This window comes from Ambystoma mexicanum, chromosome 5q (genome assembly GCF_040938575.1).
Source record: "Ambystoma mexicanum isolate Mex_15411 chromosome 5q, UKY_AmexF1_1, whole genome shotgun sequence".
Taxonomy (NCBI): Eukaryota; Metazoa; Chordata; class Amphibia; order Caudata; family Ambystomatidae; genus Ambystoma; species Ambystoma mexicanum.
In genome coordinates this window covers 653,495,747-653,508,472 of record NC_090933.1, presented here as the reverse complement: position 1 = coordinate 653,508,472, position 12,726 = coordinate 653,495,747, and the positions used below count along the sequence as shown (strand labels likewise).

The 12,726-nt window shown below is 48.4% G+C and overlaps 1 long non-coding RNA gene across 1 annotated transcript in view; it reads left to right on the top strand.

Annotated features, from left to right (window-relative positions):
• LOC138498619 (uncharacterized) overlaps nt 1-12,726 on the top strand; it is a 95,921-nt gene that overhangs the window by 38,737 nt on the left and 44,458 nt on the right. The gene's annotated exons all lie outside the window — the stretch shown is intronic.

Here is a 12,726-nt window from a genome sequence, read left to right as displayed (position 1 = left end):
ACCTTAATAGGATCTGCATACTCCACGTACACGAGAGGAGTTCTGATATGGATTGCACCTTCCATCCCCATTACCCTGACTCACACCAAAACGGACAATGAAGGAAGAATGGCCCTGATACCAGGCACCATCGAAGGAAGGGACCTCTGCCTGATTAGCACCTACGCTCCTAACCACGACGCCACCGTCTTCTTCCGCTCACTATACACCCGCCTGAGCCCAATTAGAGGGGGCATAACAATATGGGGAGGAGTCCAAAATTGCATCCTAGACCCCCGCATGTATAGATCGGACAACAAGCATGTCTGCTCCTCCCCGTCTGCCAAAATACTAAACACCCTCACACACCAATTTGCACTGAAGGGCCTATGGAGTGTACAGCATCCCAAAACCAGAGCCTATTCCTTTTACTCGCCTCCACATAAAGTCCACACCAGAATCGATTGCTTATTCGTGAGTGAGGAGCACACAGCGCGGTTTGACGACACACAATACCAAGCTAGGGTGCTGTCTGACCACTCCCCCCTGATAACCACGTGGACACTAAATGTCCCTAGGCCCCCAGTCCCAACATGGAAGCTCAGAAGCGAGGCATTACTAAACAGCGCCTTCAAAGAGCAAACCAACATTGACAGCGTCCAACACATACGCTGTCATGATCTCTGCTTCCAAAAGATCAGGACTTGCCCGACTCCCTTGGAAGCAGACCCATAACCCCGGTTCCGAGTGCCAGCCAGTCCCAATTGGGACCTTTTGGACCATGTCCTGGCGCCAGTGGCACCAGGCTCATAAAGGTGCCCAGTCCCAGCGCTGGAAGCGCCGGGCTCATAATGCTTGGGTGGACTTACCTGCAGCAGACCATGCTGCTTACTTACCTGCCAGTTGAACCCCTGATCCTCTTCTGTTTGGGACTACTTTTCCTGTTGGGTGGGGCAGGAGCCACTCCCTAGGTTCAGAACACTGGAACTCTTCTGGAAAGCAGGAACTCTTTTCTTACCTAGGCGTGGCTGTGGAAGGAGACACCTAAGCACTACAGGAGGCTATTTAAACAACACCCGATGGATGAATCTTGCTTTGTGTTATTCTGCATTCTCTGCAGCAGAACGCTCATCGTCTCTTCTGCTTCTGATCCTGGGCCTAAGGGAACAAAGGCTTACCATCCTGGAATCCAGTCTTCAGCAGCACCTGTAAAGACAAAGAAAGAACAGGTTAGCACTACGGTCTTCAGTGGCAGCGCATCTCTTACCTGGTCCATCGGCTGTCACCAACGCCTCGCGCTGCATTCCGACATCTGAAAGACAAAGGCTTACCTACTCTTCGCATGCTCCGGAGGTCTTCGCACTGCATTCCGGCATCTGAAAGACAAAAGCTTACCAGCTCTTCGCACGCTCCGGAAGGCCTTCGGCGCTGTATCCCGCATCTGAAAGACAAAAGAAGGTGCGTTTAAAGACATTGGGCAACTTTATTACTCACGTGCCATTATTCCTTCCCACGCCAAATCCAGTGGGTATTCCAGCACCCTTCAGCTTCTCTAAAGCTCCGAACTTGTACCTGCAAGATAAAAGGGACAGTTAGTGCGCATCGTGAAGCAGGCTACAAGCGCTTACTTACGTGCTTCCAAGCGCTTCTATTCCTCATGCGGGTTCGATCCTCAACTCTCATCAGCCCGCCATCCGCCATCGCCGGAACCTTGCAAAACAAGAGATATCATTACAAAAGACTTTTAAGACTTTTGAAGTGCCCAGAACTTACCGTTCGTGCAGTTAACGACGGATAGCAGTCCTCTGAGGTCAAGAGGCCTGCACCCTTATCCAGTGAAGAAACTGGTTACGGCACCCTGCCCCGAGGCAGATGGAGCGCTCGGCGTTCACTTACCTAAGGTGAGGGCGTTAACCTTTGGGGTTCTACAGGAGAAGAGAAAGGGAAGAGGAGAGAGGCACCCAATAACCCCAGTTCATTAATCCCATATGTTCTATCTGCAGACATCTTACTCTTCGAGTCAGACATACAGTGCACAGAGGTCCAGCCCAAAGAGCCAACCGTGTGTTACACATCACCTTTGAAGATACGGCAGTCACCCATTCAAGACCGGCGCCTCTGCGGGAATCAGGTGAGCGTTACAGAACACAAAGCCTACCGCAAAACTCCCACCCAGGCGCTATGGAAACCTCGGATACCGACCAGCTAGCCCAGTTACTTGGGGAACTAAGAGCAGAAGTGCATGCAGCCCGTCAGGAAATGAATGCTCTAAGAAGGGAACTGATTATTTCCAAGGAGCGAACAGACGATCTCGCTAGACAATTGCTACAGTCACAAGCCGGACAAACTCCGTTACCCGCATCAGGGGCAAATCTTCCTTCAACATCCTCTACGAACCCAGTGCAGATCAACCTACCTGGGAATGTACCTCTGGCTCCGCCCGAACGATTTTCTGGTGACCCAAAGAGGTTTGCAGTATTTATTAACCAGTGCCGGTTGCACTTCTTATGCCGGCCAGCAGCCTTTCCAACTGATCAAGCTAAGGTAGCTTTCGTGCTTTCGTACCTTAGTGGCAATGCGGCAGACTGGTCGATCCCTCTAGTTAATCAAGATGATCCGGTTCTCCATGATTTTCAAGCTTTTCAGCTCAGTATGGAAAGACTGTTTGCAAGACATTCACAGGGGCAGGCCTTGGACAATGAGCTCCTTTCATTGCGACAGGGTAATCAAGACCTTTTGGCTTATATTGCGTCTTTCAACAGACTGATAGTGGAAACTCGATGGCCTGAGGACAAAAGGATTACGCTGTTTTATAGAGGTCTACGTGGAGAGCTCAAAGATGTGTTAGCCCAAGTAGTGAATCCCCCGCAAGACTGTTCGGACTATATTGACTTAGTCGTTCAAATTGACCACAGACTGCAGAACAGGAAGGCCGATCGTTCCAAGTTTGATGCTCGAGTATTTTCCAAACCACCAACTCCTACCAAAGGAGTAGACTCCGGGGAACCCATGCAAATAGGGGGCCTGAAAGGACCACTAACACAAAAGGAGCGGGAAAGGAGAAAACAGCTGCAATTATGCCTCTATTGCGGAAACTCGGGGCACTTTCTTCGAGACTGTCCGGTGAAACCAGCCAAGAAGGCAGTAGCAGCTGCAGTTACCAGGGTCACAAACTCTGAGCAGGGAAACGACCTCGCCCGACAAGAATAGAGGTCCTCTTGCCGAGCGTTAAAACCAGTTCCGTGACCTCGCATTTCGTGATACCTATGGTCCTCATTAGCCCTGAACATCCGGATCGATTGCATGCGATTGAAGCTTACGTCGACAGCGGTGCCATCGGCAATTATGTGGATCATGAAATGGTTTTGAGGATGAATCTGACTCTTTGTCCAAAGGCTGTAAAGGACGTCATTACTGCGGTGGATGGTACGGAGATAGCCTCCGGACCAGTAACGCATACCACCCAAGAAGTGATGCTAGTAAGTCAAGATGGACACCATGAGAAGATCGTGTTCGATGTGATCAAGGCCCCTCAGTTCCAGATTATTCTAGGAATTCCTTGGTTAGAGAAGCACAATCCTCAGATCGATTGGTGAGCAAGAACGGTTCAGTTTCCAGAATGTGTCTCTACTTGTCACCCTCGACCTGGTGTTGCACTGGCAGCAATTTCCTCGGAGGCTCCCCAGTTACCTCCTGAATACCTAGAATTCCAAGATGTTTTCCGGAAGGATCAGGCTAACTCTCTACCTCCTCATAGGTCTTATGACTGCCAGATAGACCTGATACCTGGATCTACTCCTCCTTGTAGTAGAATTTATGCCCTCACCGAGCCTGAGAATCTTCACCTCCGACAATACCTGGATCAATACCTAGCAAATGGGTTTATTCGTCCTTTCAAGTCCCCTGCTTCATCAGCTTTGTTCTTCGTTCCAAAAAAAGAAGGGGACCTTAGAACTTGTATAGATTATTGCGCCCTGAACCAGATCACCGTTAAGAATAGATATCCGTTACCTTTGATCCCTGAACTCCTGGACCAAGTCAGAAAAGCATGCATATATACAAAGCTGGATCTTAGAGGAGCCTACCACTTGGTACGAGTAAAAGAGGGCGATGAATGGAAGACGGCCTTCCGCACCAAGTATGGGCTATTTGAATATCAGGTCATGCCCTTCGGACTTTGCAATGCCCCGGCCGCCTTTCAATATTTTATGAACGATGTCCTCAGAGAGCTCATAGATGTGTGTGTTGTTATTTACATTGACGACATCCTCGTTTATTCTTCATCGGAAACTGAACATCGGAAACACGTGGAAATGGTCCTCGAGAGATTGCGTCAACACAAACTTTTCGCTAAATTGGAAAAATGTGTTTTCAACGTGACTGAAGTTGAATTCTTGGGATTCATATTATCACCTAGCAGAGTGCGTATGGATTCAAAGAAGGTCGATGCAATTCTCAAATGGCCATCGCCATCCTCCGTAAAAGGTGTTCAAAGCATGTTAGGCTTCGCTAACTTTTACCGCAGGTTTATCCCCGAATTCTCTCGAATAGTCCAGCCCATCACTGCCTTGTTAAAGAAAAACAAACGTTTTGAATGGTCTACCGAGGCGGAACAAGCTTTCCAGAATTCGAAGACTAGATTTATCTCTGCACCGATCTTAAAACATCCTCGCCCAGAACTCCCCTACATCGTTGAAACTGATGCTTCGAGCCTTGCCATGGGGGGCAGTTCTATCACAAAAGGACCCAGTAACCAATTAGTTGCATCCCGTGGCATTTTGGTCCCGCAAATTCTCGCCTCCTGAAATCAATTACACTATTACTGATAAGGAACTTCTAGCTATCAAGTCCGCCTTTAAGGCTTGGCGGCATTATCTTCTGGGGGCCCGACACACCGTTACTGTGATTACAGATCACCGAAACCTGCAATATTTGAAAACCGCAAAAGCTCAATCCTCTAGGCAACTCCGTTGGGCACTATTCTTTGCCGAGTTTGACTTCATAATTACCTATCGACCTGGTACAAAAAATGGTAAAGCTGATGCCCTTTCTCGGATGGGAGTGGAAGAACATTTGATCAATCCTAAACCTGTACCTATCATTCCCGAACAAAGAATTCTAGGTGTAATCGCCACACAATCCATAGAGGAAGTTAAGGATAAAGCCAGGCTACTGGTAACTCCAGCAGACATACAGAATTGGCATCTGCAGGGAAAGGACTTTACGGTGAAGGACAACCTATTATATTTCCAAGAACGGTTATACCTGCCCAGCACAGATTTACAGAAAAAGGTAATCTCTTGTTATCACGATTCTTTAATGGAAGGACATCCCGGTATGACCAAGACCTCGGAAAAGATCAAGCGCTACTTCTGGTGGCCGTCTTGGAAAAAAGATATCAGAGACTTTATAATGTCCTGTGGAGTATGCGCCCAAAACAAGAGTCAAAAGGAAAAACCAGCCGGCCTCTTACGCCCTATTGACATCCCGCCTCGCCCTTGGCATACGCTTTCTATGGACTTCATCACCGATCTACCTCCATGCTCCGGATACAATACGATCCTAGTAATCGTGGACCTATTCTCCAAGATGGCGCATTTCATTCCACTCAAAGGCTTACCAACAGCAGCAACTCTGGCCCGAGAATTTCTCGAAAACATCGTCCGACTGCACGGTTTTCCTTCAGTTCTAATTTCGGATCGAGGTAGTCAATTTATTTCTCATTTTTGGCGAAGTTGCTGTCGGTCGGCTCAAATTGATGTGAGACTTTCGACCAGCCGCCACCCTCAAACCGACGGACAAACCGAGAGGACCAATCAAACTCTGGAACAGTATTTGCGCTGCATGCTACAACAAACTGAAAAAACTTGGAAAGATATCCTTTGGATAGCCGAATATGCCTACAATAACTCTGTCCACTCGGGAACTGGGAAGACCCTGTTTTTTCTTTTATACGGTAGTCACCCTCGAACCTCGGAGTTGGATCCACTCCAAGATCTTGGAACACCAGCAGTAGACCACCTGCATTCTACAATCACCCAAGACTTTAAGGAAGCCGTTTCTCACCTTCAAAGGGCTAAAGAACAATACAAGAAAGGAGCAGACCAACATCGGAAGGAAGCCCCCCAATATCAAGTAGGAGATCAAGTCTGGTTATCCACCAAATATCTACCTCTAAAAGGACCACGCACATTCAGCCCAAGATACCTTGGTCCCTATTCCATCACTACCATAGTAAATCCAGTAGCGGTCAAGTTGGACTTGCCCCCTCACATGAAGATACATCCGGTCTTCCACGTCTCTCTATTAAAACCCGTGCAACCTCAAACCCGACTAACTACATCTCCAAAACCTATTCTAGTTGATGGAGAACTCGAGTTTGAAGTCAAAAGCATCCTGGATTCCAAGATCTGCAAATCTAAACTATTTTACCTGATTGACTGGAAAGGCTACGGCCCCCAAGAAAGATCCTGGGAACCTGCAGAATATGTCCACGCGCCTCGTCTAATCAAAAGATTTCATCGAACATTTCCTAACAAGCCCAAACCCCCGGAGAAGCCCGGTTTGGGAGGGGCCTTGAGGGGGGGTGCTGTCATGATCTCTGCTTCCAAAAGATCAGGACTTGCCCGACTCCCTTGGAAGCAGACCCATAACCCCGGTTCCGAGTGCCAGCCAGTCCCAATTGGGACCTTTTGGACCATGTCCTGGCGCCAGTGGCACCAGGCTCATAAAGATGCCCAGTCCCAGCGCTGGAAGCGCCGGGCTCATAATGCTTGGGTGGACTTACCTGCAGCAGACCATGCTGCTTACTTACCTGCCAGTTGAACCCCTGATCCTCTTCTGTTTGGGACTACTTTTCCTGTTGGGTGGGGCAGGAGCCACTCCCTAGGTTCAGAACACTGGAACTCTTTTGGAAAGCAGGAACTCTTTTCTTACCTAGGCGTGGCTGTGGAAGGAGACACCTAAGCACTACAGGAGGCTATTTAAACCACACCCGATGGATGAATCTTGCTTTGTGTTATTCTGCATTCTCTGCAGCAGAACGCTCATCGTGTCTTCTGCTTCTGATCCTGGGCCTAAGGGAACAAAGGCTTACCATCCTGGAATCCAGTCTTCAGCAGCACCTGTAAAGACAAAGAAAGAACAGGTTAGCACTACGGTCTTCAGTGGCAGCGCATCTCTTACCTGGTCCATCGGCTGTCACCAACGCCTCGCGCTGCATTCCGGCATCTGAAAGACAAAGGCTTACCTACTCTTCGCATGCTCCGGAGGTCTTTGCACTGCATTCCGGCATCTGAAAGACAAAAGCTTACCAGCTCTTCGCACGCTCCGGAGGCCTTCGGCGCTGTATCCCGCATCTGAAAGACAAAAGAAGGTGCGTTTAAAGACATTGGGCAACTTTATTACTCACGTGCCATTACTCCTTCCCACGCCGAATCCAGTGGGTATTCCAGCACCCTTCAGCTTCTCTAAAGCTCCGAACTTGTACCTGCAAGATAAAAGGGACAGTTAGTGCACATCGTGAAGCAGGCTACAAGCCCTTACTTACGTGCTTCCAGGCGCTTCTATTCCTCATGCGGGTTTGATCTTCAACTCTCATCAGCCCGCCATCCGCCATCGCCGGAACCCTGCAAAACAAGAGATATCATTACAAAAGACTTTTAAGACATTTGAAGTGCCCAGAACTTACCGTTCGTGCAGTTAACGACGGACAGCAGTCCTCTGAGGTCAAGAGGCCTGCACCCTTATCCAGTGAAGAAACTGCCCCGAGGTAGATGGAGAGCTCGGCGTTCACTTACCTAAAGTGAGGGTGTTAACCTTTGGGGTTCTACAGGAGAAGAGAAAGGGAAGAGGAGAGAGGCACCCAATAACCCCAGTTCATTAATCCCATATTTTCTATCTGCAGACATCTTACTCTTCGAGTCAGACATACAGTGCACAGAGGTCCAGCCCAAAGAGCCAACCGTGTGTTACACATCACCTTTGAAGATACGGCAGTCACCCAGTCAAGACCGGCGCCTCTGCGGGAATCAGGTGAGCGTTACATACTCACAGCATGGGAGGCATACAAGGTAGTGATAAGGGGTGAAATGATAGCTGCCGCAGGAGGAGCCCAGACTCATTCCACGGTCCTGCTTGCACGCACCAAAACGGAGCAGAAAGCCCTAGAATCAATGCCATATTGAGACCTGTCCCATATACGCAAAATAATAGAACTTAAACAATCTTGCCTAACACACTGGGAGACACTGGGGAAACTGAGTTACGCGAAATACACTGGAAGGAACCACGCTCTGGGTGATAAACCCGGGAAACTGCTAGCGTGGTTATACAAGCGTGAAATCCCCAGATCACCCATCTGCCAAATCAGGGGCAAAGACGGCCCGAACACCCATACACAAGCTGGGATAAACCTAGCGTTCAAAGAGTATTACCAGGCCCTATACTCAGACCCTACTCTTCCCACTGACACTAATATTGAAGATGTCCTCGACATCATTGAGCTGCCTCACCTAGACGAACACATGGCTGAGACCCTGGACAGCCCCATCACCCCAGACGAGGTCATGGCCACCATCAGAACACTACCCTCTGGTAGAACGCCAGGACGTGACGGGCTCCCTGGTGAGTTTTATAAGACCTACGAGGACATACTAGCACCATTATTATCCCAGGTGTACAATGAGGCGTACATGGGGGGCTGCCTCCCCGACACCATGCGCGAGGCCATTATCATCCCCCTGCTAAAACCCAACAAAGACAGTTCAGACTGTGGCTCATATAGGCCCTTGTCCATGCTAAACGTGGACTATAAGATACTAACGGCGCTACTGGCTAGGAGACTGCAGGTCCCCATCCCGCACCTAATCCACCAAGACCAAACAGGGTATGTGCAGGGCCGCTCAATCACAGAAAACCTGCACAAGCTGCACCATGTCATATATAGCACAGATGGCGAGCCAGAAAGATGCGCGGTGGCGTCCTTGGATGCCTCCAAAGCTTTCGACTCTGTCCGGTGGAAATGGCTTCATGCCACACTGGCCAAGATGGGAATTGGGCCTGCCTTCTTAAAGTGGGTCAAACTCACCTACACAGAACCCATGGCCAGGGTGCAAACCAATAACACGTTCTCTGACAAATGGAACCTTTCCAGAGGAACCCGACAGGGATGCCCCCTATCCCCCTTACTTTACATTTAAGCCATCGAACCAGTGGCAGCATACCTCAGGCAGGAGTATGGTGATGGGGGCATAACAATAAACGGGGTGACCCATCTAGTCTCTATGTACGCGGACGTCATGCTCCTCTACCTAAAAGACCCCGAACATATACTACTCTACATACTGGAGACATTGGGGGGGTTTCACAGATGCACGGGGATCCAAATCAACCACGACAAGTCTTGCCTGTACCCCCTAGCCACCCTAAGCTTGACCAAGACGGAACTCCTCCCCACTCTTACTCTTAAATGGGAACCCACCTTATTCAAATACCTGGGCATTAAGATCCACCATGACCGCAGAACTGAACATGCGCTGAACACTGAGAACGCGAAAGAAGGTTTGATTAAATCAATGGACTTTTGGAGCAAGTTGCCCCTTTCAGTGGCCGGCAGAGCATGCTCCTCAAAATGGTGGCGTTGCCGAGACTCCTGTAATTTTTCACCAATGTACCGTAAAACATTCCCCGGCAATTCTTCAATGAGCTAAACAAACTCTGCAGGAAATTCCTATGGCACGAAGGAAGGCACAGAGTTGCCTTAGACATAACGCAAAGACCATACGATAAAGGAGGCCTCAAAATCCCGAATTCCAAGCTCTATTATTTAGCAGGCCAACTGAAACATGTAATCCAATGGATGGTCCATGACACCACCTCGGACACACGTCTATTATGACCCGCAAACTCCCAGAAGCTGCTTAGAGACTTACTCTGGATCCAGCTGGACGCAAACCAACAAAACCCATATTTAGTCAGCCTAGGCACCCGAATCTGGAGAAGAGCCTGCAAAACCGCCAAATTGGTTGACCCTTTCTCCCCTCAGATCCCGATAGCCGCCACCATGTCAACCAGACCAGAGGGCCAGAAGGTGATCAGGAACTTATGGGAGCCCCTCGGCATCGCCACCCTAGGGGATCTAGTAGATGACCAGGGCATCCACACGTTCACCGAACTGCAGGTGACCACGGGAATGCCACCAGGTCAATTCCTCCTACATGGGGCGACAGTGAAAAGACTTACAAAACGATGGCCCGAGATGGAGACCCTCAACACCGGGCATGAGGTCATTGAGAACTTGCTGAGCATGGCAGAGGGCGGACACGAAACCTCGAGGCTCTACGAGATCCTGCCCAGCTGTGCCTCACAACACAAACTTAAGAGCAAGACAAAATCTGAGCTAGAACTTGGCACACCGTTCGAAGACAAAGAGTCGGAGGCTATAACACATTACCACAAAAAGGTATCTAGGAACGCCCACTTCCAGCTCATACAATTCTACATCATTCATAGGGCATACCTTACTCCAGGCATCATTTCCAGATTCGGTAGTACAAGTGCTGTGTCATGCCCCAAATGCCATGAACCCGCCGCCGGAATGTCCCACATGTTCTGGGGATGCCCGGCTATACATACCTTCTGGACCCTAATCAAAGAAAAAGCGGCCAAAGCGGACATTACATTGGACGTGCAATCACCCAAAGCTTACATCTTGGGCTCATACCCCAGGAGCAAGAAGAACAGGCCCCTGAATAGACTTAAGGACCTAATGTATATTTTGGCAAAAAGGCGAAACGCTATGGCCTGGAAGAGCCCCACGGCGCCCTGTATCATGACATGGTGGACGGACCTACACAGATGGTCCACAGCCGAAACGAGGGCTTGGGAACTGGCACAACAACAAAACATGGACACCTCTGACGATCTATTGCAATGGGTGGCCCTTACAACGTCCCTGTTCTGTGCAACTGAGGACGGCTCCCCTGGGGAGGACCCGGGCAGCCAGCCCTGAACCCGACGTATTTGAACTGCTGCAGCTTACCGTTATGGTCTTGGTCTAAGGGGGTGGGAGGGAAGGGGGGAGTTATGTATTATCATGTAATTGCTTTGGAAATTATGCTATGTTTGTATTGTTCCTTGGAAAATAAAAATTAATTTAAAAAAAAAAACAAGTGAACACTCAAAGGAAACAAAGAAATAGTTTGTAGCATAGCAAAGAAAGGGTTTTTTTAATTCAACAAGGATTTTTTTCCCCCAGACCCAATGATTTGAAAAACAAACAGAAAATGAGCAAAATGCACAGTACACTGGTTTGTAAACTAAATATGAGGGTAAAAAAAAAGCTAAAATGTCTATTATACAATGTAATAAGTCTTTATAAAATGCAAACACTAACATGCTCTTTTCTTTTATCACAGAAATTGAAAAAGGATATTTCCTCCAAGTACTAAAGTCATGTAAGAAATATATCGAATCTCAACAAATTAAACAGTAAGTATAATTTCACACATTTCATACATATTGGAATCTATACGTCTGATCTATGGCAGTAATATGGTGCAGTGGCTGTAGGCAGGGCCTGGCCACAACCACTGCAGCATATCAAAACCATGTTGGTTTATAACTTCACTGCTTATAACTTTGCACCCAAGACTCTAGGCCCTCCCCACAACCACCTGATCGATGTTCGATACTACGGGTGCATCTATAGCTGTGATATGCTGCGGTTGTTGTGGCCAGGGCCTAGAGTCTTGGGAGTATGGCCTACAGCCTACGGCCTACAACCATGCACCTAAGACTCTAGGCCCTGGCCACAACCACCGTAGCATATCACACCCATGGTGGCTTATAAATCATTACCACACCCATAGAATGAAACATTTTAACTCTAGCATATACTCAATTTGCACCCAGGACTCTATGCCCTGCCCACACCTACCAGATAGATATTCGATTGTATAGGTGTGAGGTATGAATGTGATATGCTGCAGTGATTGTGGGCAGAGCCTAGAGTCTTGGGTGTATGGCCTACGGCCTGCAGCCATGCACCCAAAACTGTACGTCGTGCCCACAACCACCGCACTATATAAAACCCATGGTGCCTTATAACTGCAGTGCTTATAACTTTGGTCTTGGGTGCATGGCCTGCGGCGTCCTGCTATAAGTAAGGAAGGATTATTCTTTCTACAGCGGGACGCCTGCAGCGTCCCGCTGTAGGAAGGAAAATCCTTTTCCAAGACAGCCAACATGGAAAGAGAAGGCGGGGCTCCATACACAGCCCCTCTTCCCTTGCCATGGCAGCCCGCAAAACCCCATGAACATATTACCACAAGCACTTTTTTTTCCCTTTCAAACCTATCCTACCTTCGAATAACTTTACCACATAGCCGGTCCCAGGTAGAAATAGCCACATAACACCATTTTTCGCCCCTAGCGGTCATGGCCAGTAGGCAGATTGTCCGTGTCATAATATTATTCCATGACCCAGACAATCTGGCTACTGCCCACGGCCACAGGCTATACCTCAGTCACCAAAGGTATATGACTATTTTTTGTACCTACATTATTACACTTGTCAAAAAATAAAACACGGGCACATTTGCAAAACCATGCTTTAATGTCCTTGCCAATGCTCCTCACGAGTTTGCTCGAAATCGCCAATGTTTTATTTTTTAAAAAGTGTCAAAATGTATGTACATACAATAGTCATATAACTTAGCCCCCACTCGACAAAATCCATTCAGTCTT